Below are 19,239 nucleotides of genomic sequence, written 5' to 3'. Positions count from 1 at the left end.
AGCGATTGAGATGTTGCAATGGGAGCAGGGAGACCCAGGTTCAGGTCCATCCTTAGCCAGGGAAGCTCCCTGGTTGAGTTTGGGCTGGGAATTCTCCCTCAGCTGGTCTACCTCACAGGGTAGTTATTGTGGTGAAAAATAAGAGGGAGTGCTATGTATCCTTCTTTAAGCTGCTGAATGAGAGATGCAACAGAACACAAATAAAATAAGCCAGAATACCTTAACATATGAGAATGAAAGACCATATCCTGTAGCTCTGAGGATGTCACACACATGCCATCTATTGGATGCACCAACACCCAGAAAAGATTCCTCTTGTGAGTGTGATGCTTGGGATGAGGCAACTCAGCATGGCTCCATCCAGATTCACATATGGAAGTAAGCAAGTTTTACTAAAGCTTGAATAAGGATTGCGAATGGTCAAGAATATGAGCAGACCAAGTCAAAATGTGTACCTCTCCTGGGATGACTTCAAGTCCTAATTCTGAATATTGGCTGGCACTTTCCACAATATAGACCAACCGCTGAAAGTCAAGGGCATGCTAAATTATTAGGTGACAATTCATCACTTAAAAAAAAAAATAGGAGCAGATAATGGAAATAACATAGATCTCCTCTTTGCTTTATTTTGCAACTACTGCTCACATTCAGCCAACCCCACTATGTAAAATATTGCCTCAATCAGCCAGGTAGCATGCAGTAGATCCAGAGTGGTTGATAAGGCTGGAGAGAAAGCAAGATTTCTCCCGTTATGTTATTAAATTAATGTTTATAAAGTCTATATGCCACTTCAAATAAACCTTGAAGTAGAAAAGTTGGACACGGAAATGCCCAATCAGCACCTGTTCTCTCCTGAACAGCTGATTGGTCATATGGACTGTTGGTGCACTGTCCCCTAAAAATCGGATTACCTAAGGAAAGCTAGGATCCATTTGTGCAGATCTTTCTCCATCCATATGCTCATTTCCTCATCTTGCTTCCGTATGCATTACAAGTGACACATCTCTGACCCCTACATGCTTTGTTCTTTGTCAGCTGGGGTTTGTGCTCAAAACAGAAAAATAATCTCAAGTGTGAGCCTCTCAAGTTGTTTGTTCTAGTACATTATGTACCGCTTTCCAAAATAACAGGACATTACAGGAGAAAGGGGCAAAGTGGTAAAGGAGATAGAGGAAAAGTTGTCTTTGTAGGGCAGAGACAAGTTGATTCAATGGATTTTGTATCTTGTCTAGTGCCTTCTGTAAGTGGTTGCAATAGCATTTGCTGGCAGGAAGGGCTGGGAAGCACTGGGGAGAAGAGAGATGGATTAAAGGCACATTTCTGACCATTTTCTTTCTTTTTTTTTACAAAAAGGGGAGATCAAGGAATTCAGTCATCAACTCTTGTATCAATAATAGAATATTTTCTTCTCACACTGTGGGCCAGAATGCTTGATGCCAAGGTGCTGAAAAGTGGGCATATCCTGTTTTAGTTTTGCTAACTGAACAGATGATAACAGTGACAGTAAAATCGAAAGGTTGCATTTGATGATAGGCTTAGCCTTGTTTACCTACCTAATTTGCGGCAGATGCCAAGACGCCTCCTCCGAGGTTGAGCAGTAAACTAAGAACTCTTGGTTCAAGCCCAGCAACCCACCTGCTCCTTCAGACTTTCTCCAAGAATATCATTATAATAATGGCTGGTTGGACATATTTTATTACATTCAGAGCACTCTGCATAAAGTTATGTTCAAAATGCATTATATACTGTAATCATCCACCAACAAATATGGACATTTTCATGCAACTGAGGCACTTCTATCTCACGTGAGTGATATGTGCAATATTGGCTGTGATATTCTGCAATGCTCTTTGAACACATCATGTCTGAACATAGCATGAGAGCTCATATCCTATACTGTTCTCATGCTCTGGCTTGTAGTGCTTTGATACCAAATACAAGAATGTGGGATGTTTCCAAGAAGATGCGTTTTGCATCCTGCTCAACTGGTTGCATCAATTGCACCATTTCCCCTCAAAATTGAACTGTGAATTCCCATGTAAACTTGCATTGAACTGCAGTCCACAATGTACACTGCTACAGGATTTGAAAAAGGTGCCAATCCCCCTTTCATAGCTCTCTATACTGGTGTGTGCATGTGCAAGTAGGATCTTCCTTCCATCTGTGAATGAGAGATGTTTCTCCTGATCTTTTTTCATACATTTAATATTAAATACTGTGGTTCTTTGTGATATTTCTCTATCAGGGACAGGGACATAGCTTTGATAATAAGATTGCCTAACAGCAGTCCCTCTGTATAATGCTACAGCTCAATCCACTAACATGGTTTCCATGCATGGACAAATTATGTCTGTAACCAGTTCACAATGATACAAACATGTCTATTGAATCTTTTGTGGGATCCATTCTTGTGTCTTAGTTTGGGATGCTTAAATTCTCTTCAGTCCAAGGTGGGTCAAAGGAGGACAGTGTAGAAAAGATCACATGTCTAGCAGAAAGAGCAGAATAATCCTGCATCAGCAAACTGTGCAGCTGTGACAACACCCACTACAAGAGATGGTCAGCAGACCAGAAAGGCTGCAGGGTAGGATCAGCAGGATTTCTCCCTAAAGTTAAGGCAAATATTTGGTTCCGCATTATAACTCTCTGAAGCTGCTATTCATGCTCACTTTTGATTCTAATTCTACCTTAATTAAGCAGATAAATTCAGCTGAACAGAAGGCTGATCCACCCACTGAAAATGAATATACAATCAATTGGATGCTCAGCAGATGAGACGGTGCCACAACTTTATTACTTCTCCTGTACTAAGCTGGTTTTACATCTATGGGGAGGGGAACTAAAGGAAATATTACTGAAAACAGAAAGTCCAATGGTGAAATTTAAGCAAAATACCACCTTGAAATGCATTGCATCTTCCTTCCTGCCTCCTATATTTAAAATGAAGATAGTTGTTATTGTTATATGTAACATAAAGATAACCATTGACTAGTAGCCTTCTTCAGTACTTACTGAGACCTCAGACAAATCAAAAGATTAGCACAACTAATGAAAGAATGTCTACTATATGCCAACCTCCTGCATTATTTCAATAGGCTACTGGCTTTGCCCAGTTCTGAATCCAATTATTTAGAATCATCTGGTCATCTGCCCAAATCTGGTAGGAACTCCTAGTTTTTCTTAGGCACACCCAACTGGGTCCATGTTTTAGACTTCATCTTTAGTGACTGGGCATGTATATATATATATACAAAACTACAAATGTATGTATACAAACAGATAAAGATGTAAAACAGCCTTGAATTTATTTAGCCACTAAATGCCTGTTCAATAAAACATTCATGTCTTCCAAGATGAAGTAGATCAATTTACATCGCATTGTTGCAGAAGTATTTCTAAGGATAAGTGTTTAGATGAAGCAAATGCTTTATCTCATGAGAATACCTCTCAATGCAAAAGACTGGAGGGACCCTCGTGGGACAAAGAGAAATTAAGATACACATGGTAGAATTCTGTGACATGCTGGCTGGAAATTGTAGCCTGACACATCTGGAGAACCAACAAAGCCTGAATGAGCTACATTTAAGGAGTCAGGGATTTCAATACTACCTCCCAACAAGCTGGAGAATTATGTCATTGGAAGGAAGAGGAATGAATTGGAGGAAGGGGTCCTCAAATGCTTAAGACTATATATGGAAAGAGGTAGGAGACAAACTGCATCAGTTCTCACCTTTAAACCCAACTACCCCCCATGTAAAAACAAAACAAAATTGTGCCACTGATTTTCAGTATGATATGGTCAAATTTCTGTAGCACAAATCTGGGTATTTTGGGAGGAATACTTGGGAAGGGGCTAAAGGGGATTTGTGACTTCCATGACCACCCTTAAGTTTACAATAATGACAACAACAACAACAAGCTTGCATCTTCCAAAATGGGCCATTTTGTCACCAAATTTAATTAATGGGATTTCAGGATGTTTATACCAGTAGTCCTCAAGTTGTGATCATTCATTCAGTGACCATTCAGTTATGACAGTGTGAATGAAGGGACTTAACGACCAGTCCTTGAAGTTCCAGCTGTTGCAGAGCCTCTGCAGTCACATGAACAAAATCCAGGTGTCTGGCAACCACCTCACACTTAAAACTAGTTGCAGCATCCTGCAGTCACATGATTGTCATTTGCGCCCTTCCCTGTTGGCTTCCCACAAGCAAAGCCAATGGGAAACCAGCAAGAAAGGTCAGAAGTTGCTGGAGTAAGTCTCTCCCACCGCCAGCCTTTCTTTGCTCGCAAACACTGCACCCTCCTTCCCCCTTTCACTCGCACACACCCAGCACCCTCTTTCCCCAGCCTCCCTGCACTTGCACACACATGTATGCATGTACCCCATGCCCTCTTTCCTCAGCCTCCCTGCACTTGCACACATGTACGCATGCACCCCACACCCTTTCCAAAGCCTCGCTACGCTCACACATACACACACACACACACACATTGTGCCCTCTTTCCATGGTCTCCCTGCGCTTGCACACACACACACACCCCACGCGCTCTTTCCCTGACCTCCCCATGATCACATGCACCCTGCATCCTCATTTCCTGGCCTTTCCAAGCTTGTGCTGCACCAAGCACTCCCTTCCCTGACTTGTGCAAGGCAATCCTGGTCCCAATTGCAGTCGTAACTTGAGGACTACTTGTAAATGAAGTCACAGGCAACCTATGGACTATCACCCATGCAATAAGGGATACTATGTAACCTTAATTCTCATCTAACTTTTCACCTTTTCAGTCATTGTAATATGAATTGTTGCATCAATAGTTATTCATGCAGTCCTTGAATGGAGGGAAACTGATTCCCCCTGCCTATCTTTTATAGGGCCACCAAGTCATCTTGACCCAGCAAAATTTGGCCTCCTTTAAAAGAAAAAAGCCAGGAAGATTTTATAGCAAGACAAAAAGAAGGAAGTTTGGGATTTATTGGCCAATCTCTGTGTGATTGGCCAATACTGTGCTGTGTAGTACAGTAGATTAGTAGATTAGTAAGGATTTCTCACTCACAAATATTTAACAATAGCAGTGACTTAATGCTCATCCTCCTCACCTTAAATTATACTGCATAACTGAAGAAAGACCAAGGTAACCAGGAGTGGAATTTTTACACTGGAGGATATTCAGTATTTTTCAATTCGTGGCGTATGACTTTTGTGCCAGGACTTTGTGATGATAGGGGAAATCTTAAAAAACAATGAAGTCAATTCTGCTAGTCTGAAATAAGCCAATCCCCAAACATTCACTTATGTTGAGCCGACAGCAATCAGTCTGTGTTTGTGGCAATTCTGCAAATGTAATCTGTTTGCATGGAAGATACATGCATGCACACACACGCACAAATACACACATATAACCACCCACCCACATATACATATAAAACAGTGAAAAACAAATCTAACAAAATATCCATCAACCCAAGCAGACACTGTTGAAAAAAATACTGGAAAGTAATATTTAGTAGTGCTAGTATTGGCCACAATTCATCCAAAAGTGACTGTAATGCTATTCAGCTCAGTGGGATTTGCTTCTGATTCAACATTTATGGGACAGAATCACATATCATGGCAAACTGGGGCTTGGCCATTTGTACTACAGACTTCTGTTTATGTGCTCTGTTTTCACAATCTCCCTTGGGTTTCCAGATTGTTTTCTTGTTGTTCACACAAATTAATCGGCCATTACATCCAAACTCTGCAAATGCACTTTACGTAAACCATATTTTTCTGTGTTCAAATGCCAACAGCGAATTATGGCCTGTATGAATGAGAATGAATTGCAGTGTATCAGGAGAGGATGGAAAGGAGAAAGCACGAGATGGAGGGTGGGGCTATGAAGTCATGGTTTTCTATTCCATCCAAACTGAGCCATACAATTGTGCTGCTGGTCCCATTTCTTATGCTAAGAGACAGCTAAACACATGCTTTATTTTCCAACTAAAATTGTCAGGATTAATTTTTTTTTTTTTTACCTTTAGCTGATTTGGGTTCATTCAATGGATTAATTCAGAAAGAAAATTTAACAAGACAGGTGGTCTACTCCAGTGTTTCTCAACCTTAGCAATTTTAAGAAGCCTGGACTTCAACACCCAGAATTGCCCAGCCATGCTGGCTGGGCAATTCTGGGTGTTGAAGTGCAGAGTTCTTAAAGTTGCTGAGGTTGAGAAATGCTGGTCTAGTCACTTTACCTCCAGTGAAGCTTTTTAAAAATGTTGAACAGTTAATGCTGAAAAAAAGTTCTGGGCAACTGAAAAGTTTGCTTCTAGCATTTTGAGTATTAGCTGGCCCAGTTAAAACAAACAAACCCTACTGCTCCATTGTTCTGTGGCACAGCCCCAGCCAGCCTATTAAGATTTTGCCCTGATTTGGGTAGAAACGTTTACCAAGTTTTTAAAAATGGGCACGTGGGATGAGTCATCGCTTGGGTGCATTTTGTGTTCCCTACGGAACAGTATTTGCCAAATCTCTTTGGTGTTTTTGTACCACACCCCTGTGGCCTAATTTCAGAAGAATGTCAGGGCTGCTTTCTACCCTTCCCACTTACCTATGACGCAAAAGAAAGTGGCTACAATAGCTAACCTCCATGCGCGGCTAAATGTTCTTGTCATGCTCATTACAGGAACGCCTCAAATGAAAACCAACGGATTATAACAATCCTGGTATGTTGTGGGATGGATTTTTGTTATTATTTTTCGCTTTGAGCCAAGTTCAAATCAGTGCTCAGCCACGAAACCCACTGGTTGAATGCAAGCAAGGCACTTTCCATTAGCATCATATACCTTCAGAGACTGGTGCAGAACTAACACACATCCTGCTCTTGACTCCTAGGAAGGAGAGTGAAGTATAAATGTGATCCATAGAATCCTATATAATCCCTTCAGTTTTGTTATTGCACCGATGAGTCACGGCAGAGCAAGTGATTAAGAGCAGATGTGAACAGAAATTTGCAACTATCTGTTCCTTAGTCTTGTGCGTTGTTTTCCCCAGCAAATACACCAACGTCCAGAAGAAACGTATACACAGCTGCAATCTGCTGGTTTGCAAAGTACTGAGAAAGCAATGAGAACTTTTCTCCAGCAGGAGGAGCATTTTCCATACCATATTTTTCCTCTAAAGCAAGTGTGTGGGGTTTTTTTGTTGTTTTGCTGTGTTTGTTTTTACTGCAGCCTCTCCTCCAATCTTGGTGCTTTCAAGTGTCTTTCAGGTTTTGGTGCTTGAAAATATGTCAATACGCTGGGTACTGAAGGAGCACTCACCTGCTTCTTTAGTCAAGACTCTGACCAACTGGAATGCCTTAGACCTCCAGTCCTCCCTCGGACCAGCACTACCCTAAGCGACTGAGAGAACAGGACTCTTATTCCTCCTGCCAGTTTCCCTTCCAGATCTGAAGAATCCATTATAAGAACAAACACTGTAATGGCATCCTCTGGCAGACTTTGCTAAACATTTGTTAGATTAAGCATGATTTGTTGACTAGGCCACAAGTGGCCGGGTTCATATGCCACACTAAAATATAAATCATGGTTTACAATGCACATTGGTTAGGTTCTCTGAACAAACTCTACCAAAAACAAACACACGTTATAGGTTAGTACAGTGTGAATTCAATCACTGTTTGCTCTACTAGTACAAAATACATGGAACAGAACTAGGTTTTCTGTTTGCTACCTCTAAAACTGGTGTCACAGAGCTGGGAAAGATGCAAAAAGTGACCCCAAAGAGGAGGCAACTCTCTTCAGAGGAATAACAGTTGGGACTTTTTAGCTTAGAGGAGGACAGAAATGACACCGCTTTATAAATAATGCCCTCATGTGAAGGCAGCAGCTTCAATTTGTGGAATTTGAGATCATCCAATGAAACTAAATGAATGGAGATTCAGACTGATGAAAGGCAATATTTCTTCATACAGTGGATAATTAAACCAAGGAATTCAGACTACCTGAAGTGCCAGAAAAAATACCAATTTAGACAATTCTGGAAATTTGTGGGAAATAAGGCTATCAATAGTTGCTAGTCTTCTTGGCTATATATTATTCATTAAAGCAAATGGTAGCATGCTCTAATATCCATTGCTAGGGAGCAATAACAGAAGACTGTTATTGATCTCATGTCCTACTTATGAGCGTCCTGAATGCATAGACTAGATGGGTTAGCAGAGTTCCAATACAAGGTATATAGCCATCACAGCTGGCAGTCCACGCAATACAATGTCACTAAATCCTAAGGAATTTCCCTACAGCCACTCATTGACTTTGCTTAAGGAGCAAACAAACTTATCACCATCTCTGTCTCTCTGTCTCTCTCTCACATTGGGACCTGTTACTTAGGTAGAGGGCAAGTAACAATGTGCAGTTGCTACGTCTCGAAAAAGCAACATCAGTAATATCTAATTCTAACATCAAATATTGGAGCATCACAAAATCAAGTGAAACATTCTAATATGGGCAAGGCATGCAAGAAAGTGTAATTAGCTTCAGGAATTCTGACATATATCACACACACGCATGTGTGTGGACCTTCAAGTCGGTCTTGATTCCTGTTTTCTTGGTAACTTTTTCAGAAATGGCTTGCCATTAATTTCTTCCTAGGGATGAGAGTGGCCCAAAGGCACAAGAATGCTTGATAGCAAATGGGCCCTAACACTGTTGAACGCTGTGATGTGGTGTATAATGACTTGGAAGTAAGTCATACTGCACTCTATGGGCTTCATTTCAAATAAATGTGCAGATTTAGAAACAAATATATGGCACTGTATGAAGGGCATTATGTTTGTTGTAGAAAACCTAAGACGAACTATCTCGCTTGATGGCATGAGATTACTTAGAGACCGACAGAATATTCTACTCTATAACAATGTTTATGATAAAGAATTTGCAGTATTTACATGTGTCAGGAAAAAAAAAACAGATTAACTACAGTTCAAATTAAAGGTGTGAAAGGAGTATGCTTGTCTCTGCACACAAGTCCATGTCTGTGTGTCCATTTTGAAGTTCTTCTGGTGATGTATCTGTCTGATGGGCTCAGGAAATCTGCAAGATCTGCTGTTTTGAAACTCAATCTATGTCCTATTTTCACGATGTAGGTGTGTTGCCATAGCAACTGTCATATAACATCACTTCTGCTTGTCTTTCCCAGAGAGAGATAAAGAGAGATAGACCAATCTCAGGTAATTTTTTTTTAAATTTCACCTATTTAAAAAATAACAGGAATTTAAAAAAATGATTTAAGGAGTAGTTTCCCCCAACCTGGTGTCTTCTTGATACAATAGAACAAAGGCCATAATGGCTAGGAACTCTGGCAGTTGTAGTTCCATTATATCTCAAGGACAGCAAGAATTAGGAATGCTGATCTAATGTAAATGTTTACACACACACACACACACACACACACACACACCCCACTTCTCTTCCTCTGTATGTTTTTCCCACTTCTGTATTGCTTAGGAAACTGTAAAGTCAGCATATATAGGAAGATGGTTTGTGCCTGGATTGTATGTTCCTGTTCTTTCAAGAAAATGCATCTCTAAACATTCATGCAGGCCAGGAGATAGTAAGAAAAATTACTGGTTCAATTCATGGGAAGACACGGGGGGAGGGAGGGAGGCAGGCAGCCAGGCAAGCAGGCCGGCCAGCCGGCCTTATGCTTGCTATATTTGTGTCCATGCAGTTCACATTACTAACAACCGTCCGGGCTGTGTTACATACCTACACTAAATAAGACATTTAGTTTCACTGCACATGGCTGCAAAAATGTACTTCAATAAAAACTGTGTGGGTGGGGAAGTAAGTCCCTGACTGCACCCAATTTCTCATTACAAACTTCTTATCAAAGAGGTGTCCGTCTTCTTCAAGTTGACAAATGGTGGATCTTATTTTAAAAGAAGGATGTTGGAAGGGAGGGCTGACACATTTCCCCCTCCTTTGCCTTGTGTCCCCATAGACAAAGGCTCCTCCCACCATCCTCTCTATACCTGATTTCAGATGAAGGGGAGGTAAAATATATTGGAGACTTGCCTCGGTGTCTCCCCTGTAAACTGCTCCTTTTGCTAAGATCCCCTACTTTATACACATAGAGGGAAGAGGCCTTTAAACCCTTATTTTAACTAAACTCTGGAAGATCTGGGAGTAAGGGAAACAGAATAAGAGGTAGCAAACAAGGCTGCTGGTTTGATTGGGTGGGAATTTCACTTCTTTCACCTGTGACCAATACTGGAACGGACAGGACAGATCCATCAAGAAAGATCCAGTTAGTATCGTAGGCTGAGTCTGCTACCTTTAGAAGACTTCAGCAAGCCAGAACATAATTACAATGATAAAGGAGGTCTTTGCTTACTTTCTAGAACAGGGGTGTCTTATCCCAGAATCTTACAGTCAGAAAGGGCCATTTAGCCACTGAGTGCTACCCCTCTGCAAAGTGAAGGGCATGGACATATTATTCCATGTCCTCCACTCTGCAATGATAGACAAGGGGTCATGGCCTTCTTCTGATACTTTAAGCGCTTGAAGGCTATCACATTTCCTGCCATCTTATCTTCTCAAAGCTAAATATATTTAGCTCCTTTTCTTTACATCATGTCTAGAAATGATGCCCTCTCCATACAGTGTCTTTAGGATGGAGCACCACTTTTCTACCTGACAATTCTAAAAATGCCTTACGGATCTACTCAAAAGCTGAATTATACGCTACAACACTAGGGGAGGAAGGAGTTAGGAAACGAGTCTGCCCCACAACTGCTTTGCCCCACCCATAAACTCATTTTGCTATTTGATTTAACACTGCAGCAAACCAGGACTGATTCACACAGATCCATCTACATGTCATTTCTTAATGATGAAATGCAGGTTTCTTTGCAGCCCAGCTCTCTGAAAATATATTCAGAAGACCATTTAAGGTGCATCTCTCTCTGGCCTGGTACAACTCATGACACCATCATACTGTTCTACCACTTTATTCTGCTTTATGAGAAGACCAGTCTGAGGAGTTTTATGTTTTAAGATAGCAGCGAGAAAATAGGAAGCTGTGCTTTACACAGGGACGTTGCCATTTGTTACTGACATTCCTGGATGTTGAATATGCTTGCATGCAAACTCACTTCAGCTCAACTCTGAATAAACATTAGCAGAATCATTTATTAACTCATTCAATCATATAAACAGAAGGGTGGGAGAGGAGGGAAAGACCAGTTTTGATTATTAACATATGTATAATGCCACACTTTTTGATTAATTCTCATCCAAAATCTATGATTAATATATCTAGAAACACAAGGCTGTGTCAAGGATTGGCAGGAGGGGAGCAGCTTTAGCCAACAGTGATCTCACAGCTGTGGCATCACCAGACCAGGCTCAAGTTTACAAGTTTGAAATTTGGCATGCTGATGGCTTGTGCCAAATATATTTATATCTCTTTCCTCTGAAGTGCTTCCAGATCCAAGCCAAAGGGGGGAACCCTGACATCTGAGCTTCTTAAATCCCACTTTTAAATGAATGAGCCTCTGGCAAAGGCTGGCTACAACCTCTCCAAATCTAAAAGGAGACACTGTGCTTTAAAATATGCGCTTAAGAAATCTGCTCACTTCCCATTTGTTCTAATGGTTAGGGTAACCAGGCTGGCAATTCTCAATATTTCAGATCTCTATAGCAGTCACAAAAGAGGGAATACAATATATGGAACTGATGTTTCCCCCTTCTTTCCACTGATTCTCCTATGTCTTAGCCCTGGAGTATGCCAAGAAGCAAATACTCAGTTTGTCCCTTTCTGCAGCCAAGGTCGAACAGTGAACTTGGAGATGCAGAGAAGGTACCCTATGTGCTAATTCCAAGAATAATGAAACAATTTATTCCAAAGTAGATGCAGATCTTGTGATTACTCCTTACTTCTACACTCACACACCCACACCCACCTATTACTAGCAGTTATCATCTGACCTCTTTGAAAAACAAGACAACTGTGTGGACAAATGTGATCTTTAAAGAAACTCGATGCATTCCACTGTGTGCTGCGGCTTAAAGGAATGAGAAAATTCCAAATGCACACCTGGCATATCTCACATCAATGCACGTAACCGGTCCTCACTTCATTCCTATGATCTATGTCAGCGAGACCAGGAAAATACCTGTGAGACCAAGAAGATACAGTGGGGCAAAAAAGTATTTAGTCAGCCACCAATTGTGCAAGTTCTCCCACTTAAAAAGATGAGAGAGGCCTGTAATTTTCATCATAGGTATACCTCAACTATGAGAGACAAAATGAGGAAAAAAATCCAGAAAATCACATTGTCTGATTTTTAAAGAATTTATTTGCAAATCATGGTGGAAAATAAGTATTTGGTCACCTACAAACAAGCAAGATGTCTGGCTCTCACAGACCTGTAACTACTTCTTTAAGAGGCTCCTCTGTCCTCCACTCGTTACCTGTAGTAATGGCACCTGTTTGACCTTGTTATCAGTATAAAAGACACCTGTCCACAACCTCAAACAGTCACACTCCAAACTCCACTATGGCCAAGACCAAAGAGCTGTTGAAGGACACCAGAAACAAAATTGTAGACCTGCACCAGGCTGGGAAGACTGAATCTGCAATAGGCAAGCAGCTTGGTGTGAAGAAATCAACTGTGGGAGCAATAATTAGAAAATGGAAGACATACAAGACCACTGATAATCTCCCTTGATCTGAGGCTCCACGCAAGATCTCACCCCATGGGGTCAAAATGATCACAAGAACAGTGAGCAAAAATCCCAGAACCACATGGGGGGACCTAGTGAATGACCTGCAGAGAGCTGGGACCAAAGTAACAAAGGCTACCATCAGTAACACACTATGCTGCCAGGGACTCAAATCTTGCAGTGCCAGATGTGTCCCCCTGCTTAAGCCAGTACATGTTTGGGCCCATCTGAAGTTTGCTAGAGAGCATTTGGATGATCCAGAAGAGGATTGGGAGAATGTCATATGGTCAGATGAAACCAAAGTAGAACGTTTTGATCTAAACTCAACTCATTGTGTTTGGAGGAGAGAGAATGCTGAGTTGCATCCAAAGAACACCATACCTACTGTGAAGCATGGGGGTGGAAACATCATGCTTTGGGGCTGTTTTTCTGCAAAGGGACCAGGACGACTGATCCGTGTAAAGGAAAGAATGAATGGGGCCATGTATTGTGAGATTTTGAGTGAACACCTCCTTCCATCAGCAAGGGCATTGAAGATGAAACGTGGCTGGGTCTTTCAGCATGACAATGATCCCAAACACACCGCCCGGGCAGCCAAGGAGTGGCTTCGTAAGAAGCATTTCAAGGTCCTGGAGTGGCCTAGCCAGTCTCCAGATCTCAACCCCATGGAAAACCTTTGGAGGGAGTTGAAAGTCCATGTTGCCCAGCGACAGCCCCAAAACATCACTGCTCTAGAGGAGATCTGCATGGAGGAATGGGCCAAAATACCAGCAACAGTGTGTGAAAACCTTGTGAAGACTTACAGAAAACGTTTGACCTCTGTCATTGCCAACAAAGGATATATAACAAAGTATTGAGATGAACTTTTGATATTGACCAAATACTTATTTTCCACCATGATTTGCAAATAAATTCTTTAAAAATCAGACAATGTGATTTTCTGGATTTTTTCCCCCATTTTGTCTCTCATAGTTGAGGTATACCTATGATGAAAATTACAGGCCTCTCTCATCTTTTTAAGTGGGAGAACTTGCACAATTGGTGGCTGACTAAATACTTTTTTGCCCCACTGTATACTGCAACAGATATCTCTTTGACTTCCCTTCTTCATTTCTGAGCATTCCAGAAAGCAACCACTGCTTTCCTATCTCCCTTTCTAATTCAGCACCTCTTGAGATGCTATCATGCTCAAAATACTGATTCTTGCTCAATCTGTTCAGTAGCAAAGTACTCCTAATGTTTCTTTTAAAAAGATAAGCTAAATCAACTTATGGGCAGATAATATGTGCCCATACATCCTTCCCTTGGTGCCAACCAGGGTCTCTGCTCCATCTGACTTTTTAAAGAGGACAAACATGTAGGCAGGTAGATAAATAGAAAACTGGTGTACTACAAATGCAAAGTGACAGCAGCTAGCATTTTTTTTCTCCTAAAAATGCCTCTGGGTTCTACCTAGGTCAAATAAGCCTTTCTAGAATATAAAAAAAGATGGATCTGCAGCCCAGTACTTTGTCAGAAGGGTGCTTGCCTGCCCCAAAATAGACTGAGGGAAATTAAGGGATAATAAGGGACATCCTGGGAAATTAGAGGGCTGTCAAACAGCAGCTTCATCCGTTTGCTCTTGCTAAAGGGGTACTTTGTCCTTGGTTATGTCCATGATGGTAGTCATTTTGAAAACCCCTCACTGCAACTATATCATTACAGAACCCACTAGATCCAAAAATTTGCTTAACCATGTGCTACTTCTTATCATCTATATGGGAAACCAAAGTCCTACTTGTGCATTAACTCCACACATGGGAGTTAGGCTCAACAATCCTTCCCCTTGTTTCTGAGATCTCCCTCTGAATTAAAGGTATCCCCCATTTACCTTCTTTCCTCTGAGTAAAACATGAGTTCTTCACAGATTTTGTTTTAAATCCTTTGTAACATTCTCCACTCTATTTTTGACTTTCAAGTAAAACAAAACAGAAGAAGACATTTGTTTGCTTCAATGTTCTGTCTCAACCATTTTGGAAGGAAGATTTATTGGTATTCCATATGCAAACGGTGTCTCCTAGTAAAGGTTCAGAGAAATTGTACCACATGTTATTATTGTCTGGGTTTTGTAGAGATGAAAGAATCAGATTTATTATTCCTTTGCACCCTTTTTAGGAAGGAGGCATATGGCAATGGATATACATAATCTTATGTAATTGAATCAGTGGCAATATCTGTATTCTGTGTTATTCATATGAATGCCTTCCAGAACTGTTCAATGGGTAGGCAATCTATTTTGTTCTATTAATCAGCCTTTCTGTATTTCCCTTAGCCTTCACTGAATGAAATTAAATATTTGGAATTTGATGACCGGGGGGCTATTAACTAACTGAAAAGAAACAGAAGAAAGGAATTAATCTTTTTTTAAAAAGAGTAGATTAATCTCTGGGAGAAGCACCATTTCACTTTCTGCTTAGCTAGTTAATTGCTTAATAGAAACTTGTCTGACGAGTTTTAGCAGCTAGAACAGATCATCTGAGGACACTTATGGAAAAAGTATGGAGTGGTTGATTACGAAATGCCTTCTCTAGTGAAGAATACAAAGTAGAAGTTTGCTTTTTAAAAAGTAATGGTATATAAATCAGACTAGCATTTGTTATAAGATTTCCAAAGTCATCTTAATGATAAAACAGCTATAAAATAAAACTTGTGGAGAGCAGATTGTATGTGATTGTTCATTAGAAACACCTACCTTTCTGACCCACACTGATTACAATGATCATCTGCAATGGATGGTATTATGTATTGGATTTAAAAGCAACAGTTCCATTTTGCCAGAACCTCCACATGCTTGGATTTCTTTGAAGACTCTGAAAGCTCCCTCCATTACGGAGCTAAAATAAAATAAAATAAAAGTCTGAAACTTCTAGGATTGGAGAGTAGCCACTGAAAATCAACCAGTTAGACTCTCCTGCAGCCTTCTCAACACTGTCCCTTTTTGCTGTTGTTGCAAACATATACTTTTTTTTTTAAAGAAAAGGGGAAGTTTATGAAGTCTTTCATGAGCTTCCAAATAGACACCAAGACATTTTGCTGCCTTTAGCAGAGCAGCAACTCGCACCAGTCAAGCTGCCTGGTACTTAAGGCCAAGAGAATAAATTTGCCATCTGAGACATAAGGACTCCGCTGCAGAGAGACCAAACCTGCGACATGATTTGGAGGTATCTCTTGATTTGGGTGTAGGAAGGAAGGAAGGAAGGAGGCACCAATTAATTTTTGCTCATTATTTGGATGCACTTTCCCTCCGTGGCAAACACCCCCATGGCTTCAATTCCTAATGCACTGTTATGCTGAAATAGAAATACAGAAATAACTTTTGAGCACTGTGCAACTTCTCCTCTAGAGTGTTTTCTTTTTAGTAATTTCAAGAATGATAATCCTAAATTTTAGTACTTTAGGATTGGTACTAATAGTACTAATAGTACTAATACTATTAGAGACAAAATGCAATAGTATAAACAAGGGTAGGCAACTCCGGCTTACCAAAGCTGTCTCCCCATTCCAGTATGCTGAAAACATGACTGTTCATTTGCGTGCCATTTTGAAATACAAAGCACATAAAAAGTGAAGTATAAGGCTTAAAATAGGCTTCTCAAACATCAAACTCCTCCCCAAATCCTGTCCCACCCACATCCCACTTTGTACTTAGTGCTCCCCAAAAATGTTAAGTGCAGCCCTTGACCATAAAAATGTTGTCTGTCCCAGCATAATGTTTAAAATATATCATTTATAAATAACCTCAACAGTGTCTTAAAATTCACAGCTTTTTCCTTCTGTAATTAAACCTTGTTGAAAACCTTGCCTCCCGCACATGAAATGCTGCACCACCACAGAAAGTTATATCAAGTAATATAACAAATGTGGAACATTTTTCTATGGCTAACAAGAGATTATTCCCTCTAAGATATATCTCCTGCTTTATCCAACTCAGGCCTGTATTACATGCAACCTCCCAAACTTACTGGCTTGCTGTCCCTATCTGTCTAAATCACCCTTGCCTGTCTTTTTTGCTTATTTTGCTTATTCTTTAGAAGTAATACACAGACATCTCTGTTCCTCCAATTTACTTGAAATATTGCTTCAATTTGTTGCCAGCTCTTTACCATTTTCCTATCACCTGGTTTTCTTCAGACTCAGTTGTGAACTCATCTCTTTGACCTTGCAATTCCTTGGCTAACCTCTCTTGCATTACTTTATCTTCCTTCCCAGTATTTTATTTCTTTGGAACTCCTTCATCCTTAGTAGCTGTTTGCCTCAGTTTCCTGTCTTCTTGGCCCTTCTATTTAAACTTCCTCTTCTTCATCTAGTCTTTTATCAGATTTCTCTTACTAAGTCTGTACCTTTCTTCAACTGGGTTCCAAATCCCTTATTTTTGTAAACATCATGACATAACATAGATCTTATCAGGTTTTAAATTTAAGCTAAAGTGACAATTTCACTTTCTCTTGAAGAGGTGAGCAAGAATTGCAAACATTCTGGCAGCTTGTTCCCCAAACTGTTGGGATATTCATGATCATTCTATACAATATGAATAAATTATTGATATAAGATGGAGACATCTGAGCATAACCTTTTCTTTGAAACAATCAAGCTTTGACTTGATCATGCCCAAGGTTTTGAAGGAACATTACATTAAATAATATTTTAAAGGGAAATAAGGTTGCATATTATCATTCCCTCTGTTTTTTTTATGTTTAAGAGGGAATGTCAGGGTTATCTAGCCCAAATGGCAGTATCCTTCTGAGATGGCTTCATCTGAATTCTCACACAAAGTAGGGATTGCACTCAATTGCCTCAGCGGCTCTTTTCATCTCTCTGATTGTAAGTTGGAGGTATTAGCAAGTTTGGAGGAAAGAGCAGATGCAAATGTAGAAAAATGATTTTTTAAAACCTCTCCCAAACAAACCAATATGGACTGAAAATACTCAGTGGTCCCAAGATACTGACTGACAATTGGGATTAGAAGGAAAAGAAAATTCTGTGAGTGACAGAATTAACAACATACTGATGGTGACAAATGAACTGCATTTCACTGCATTTTAACATCAGAGCAAATATCTGCATTGTTAAATAAATAAATCTTCTATCTCCTGTCCCAAGTTCAAAATTTTCTACAGTTCTAAAATCAGATCCTCTGATATGTTTACGTGAACTGGATTGGATACAAACAACTCTGGGAGTAAACTAAATAGAATAGAATGAAAAAGAATTTTCCAATAATAAATCCTTGTTCTGACAGCAAATCTTTGTTTTCTATAGAGGCTGGCTAGTATTACTTCTCCTCAGAGCAAAAACAAACAAGTACTTTAAAAAGACAGCAACCCCACGCTCAGCAACAAAGGAAAGAAAGATGGTCTCAATTGGCTATTTTGGATGCTAAAGCAAAACCTTTTGTATGTAAGTTTGATGTTGGGTTTTGATCTAAAATATACCAAGAATGAAGGGAAGGAAGGAAGGCCAGATTGCTTAAGCATCCCAACATTGTATGGCTTTTGGTCTAAATGTCTTGGAAGGGGTATCTTTGACAAGCATCCAGAAACTGCAGTTGGTGCAAAATGCACCCACAAGGTTGCTAAGAGGTATAAGGTACAAGGACTATATAATGCCTATACTGGAAAAACTGCAGTAATTGCCTACTGATACAATTTAAGGTATTGTATTGGTATTGTTTTTGAAGTCCTAAACAGCTTAGGGCTAACCTCTCCCGTTGCAAACCTGTCTGATTCTTACGATCTGCAGGAGAGGCTCTATAAAAATGCCCCTCCACCACTGAGGCCTATTTTTCTGGCATGTGCTGCTTCCAGACTATGGGAAAGCCCTCCCTCAGGAAATGCCTCCACTCTCTCTTTCTCTCATTAGATTATTTAATGTTTATTTTATTGTTAGTTTCAACCTGCATTTTTAATTGTTTACATTTTATAAGATAAAAAATTAGTCTTGATAGCTGCGTTAAGTGGTCACCATGACAGAAAGGCAGGTTATAGATGTAGTCAGTAAGTAAATACAGTAGAGTTTCGCTTATCCGACATAAACGGGCCAGCAGAACGTCGGATAAGTGAAAATGTTGGATAACACACAGTAACGATTGAGTGCGGTAAAAAAAAAAAAACACCAACCGATCTACATACAATAACAAACTGCACTGAGTGACAATTAGGAAAGGCGAGACATGACCGACACATGTGTCATAGGCTAGACGCGCGCGCCTGCTGCGCCTGTTGCAATTGATTTTTGCGTTGTGGCGTCACACCGTCAGGAGCAACAAGAAAGAGTACACTCACGCTCGCAAACAAGCGGCACACTTTTCTCGTCGCCGATTTATGCGTGTTGTTGTGTTTTTTTTAGGGGCGTCGGATAAGACGGAATGTCGGATAAGTGAAGGTCGGTTAAACGAGACTCTACTGTACATAAATAAAGTAATTTTCCAATACAGCTTCAATGCTGTCATTTAGCCCACAAATAAAATCTGATGTGAGTTAATGAAAAAA

General features: G+C 40.3%; 1 protein-coding gene across 2 annotated transcripts in view; it reads right to left on the bottom strand.

Moving 5' to 3' along the window:
- The window catches only part of HLF (HLF transcription factor, PAR bZIP family member), a 63,867-nt gene that overhangs the window by 11,357 nt on the left and 33,271 nt on the right, over positions 1–19,239 (bottom strand). The window lies entirely within an intron of this gene.

This window comes from Python bivittatus, unplaced genomic scaffold (genome assembly GCF_059951505.1).
Source record: "Python bivittatus isolate LINGU-HERP-01145 unplaced genomic scaffold, Pbiv_v1 ctg000220_np1212, whole genome shotgun sequence".
Taxonomy (NCBI): Eukaryota; Metazoa; Chordata; class Lepidosauria; order Squamata; family Pythonidae; genus Python; species Python bivittatus.
Note: the sequence above shows the minus strand (reverse complement) of the source record. Positions and strands in the feature narration are given on the sequence as shown.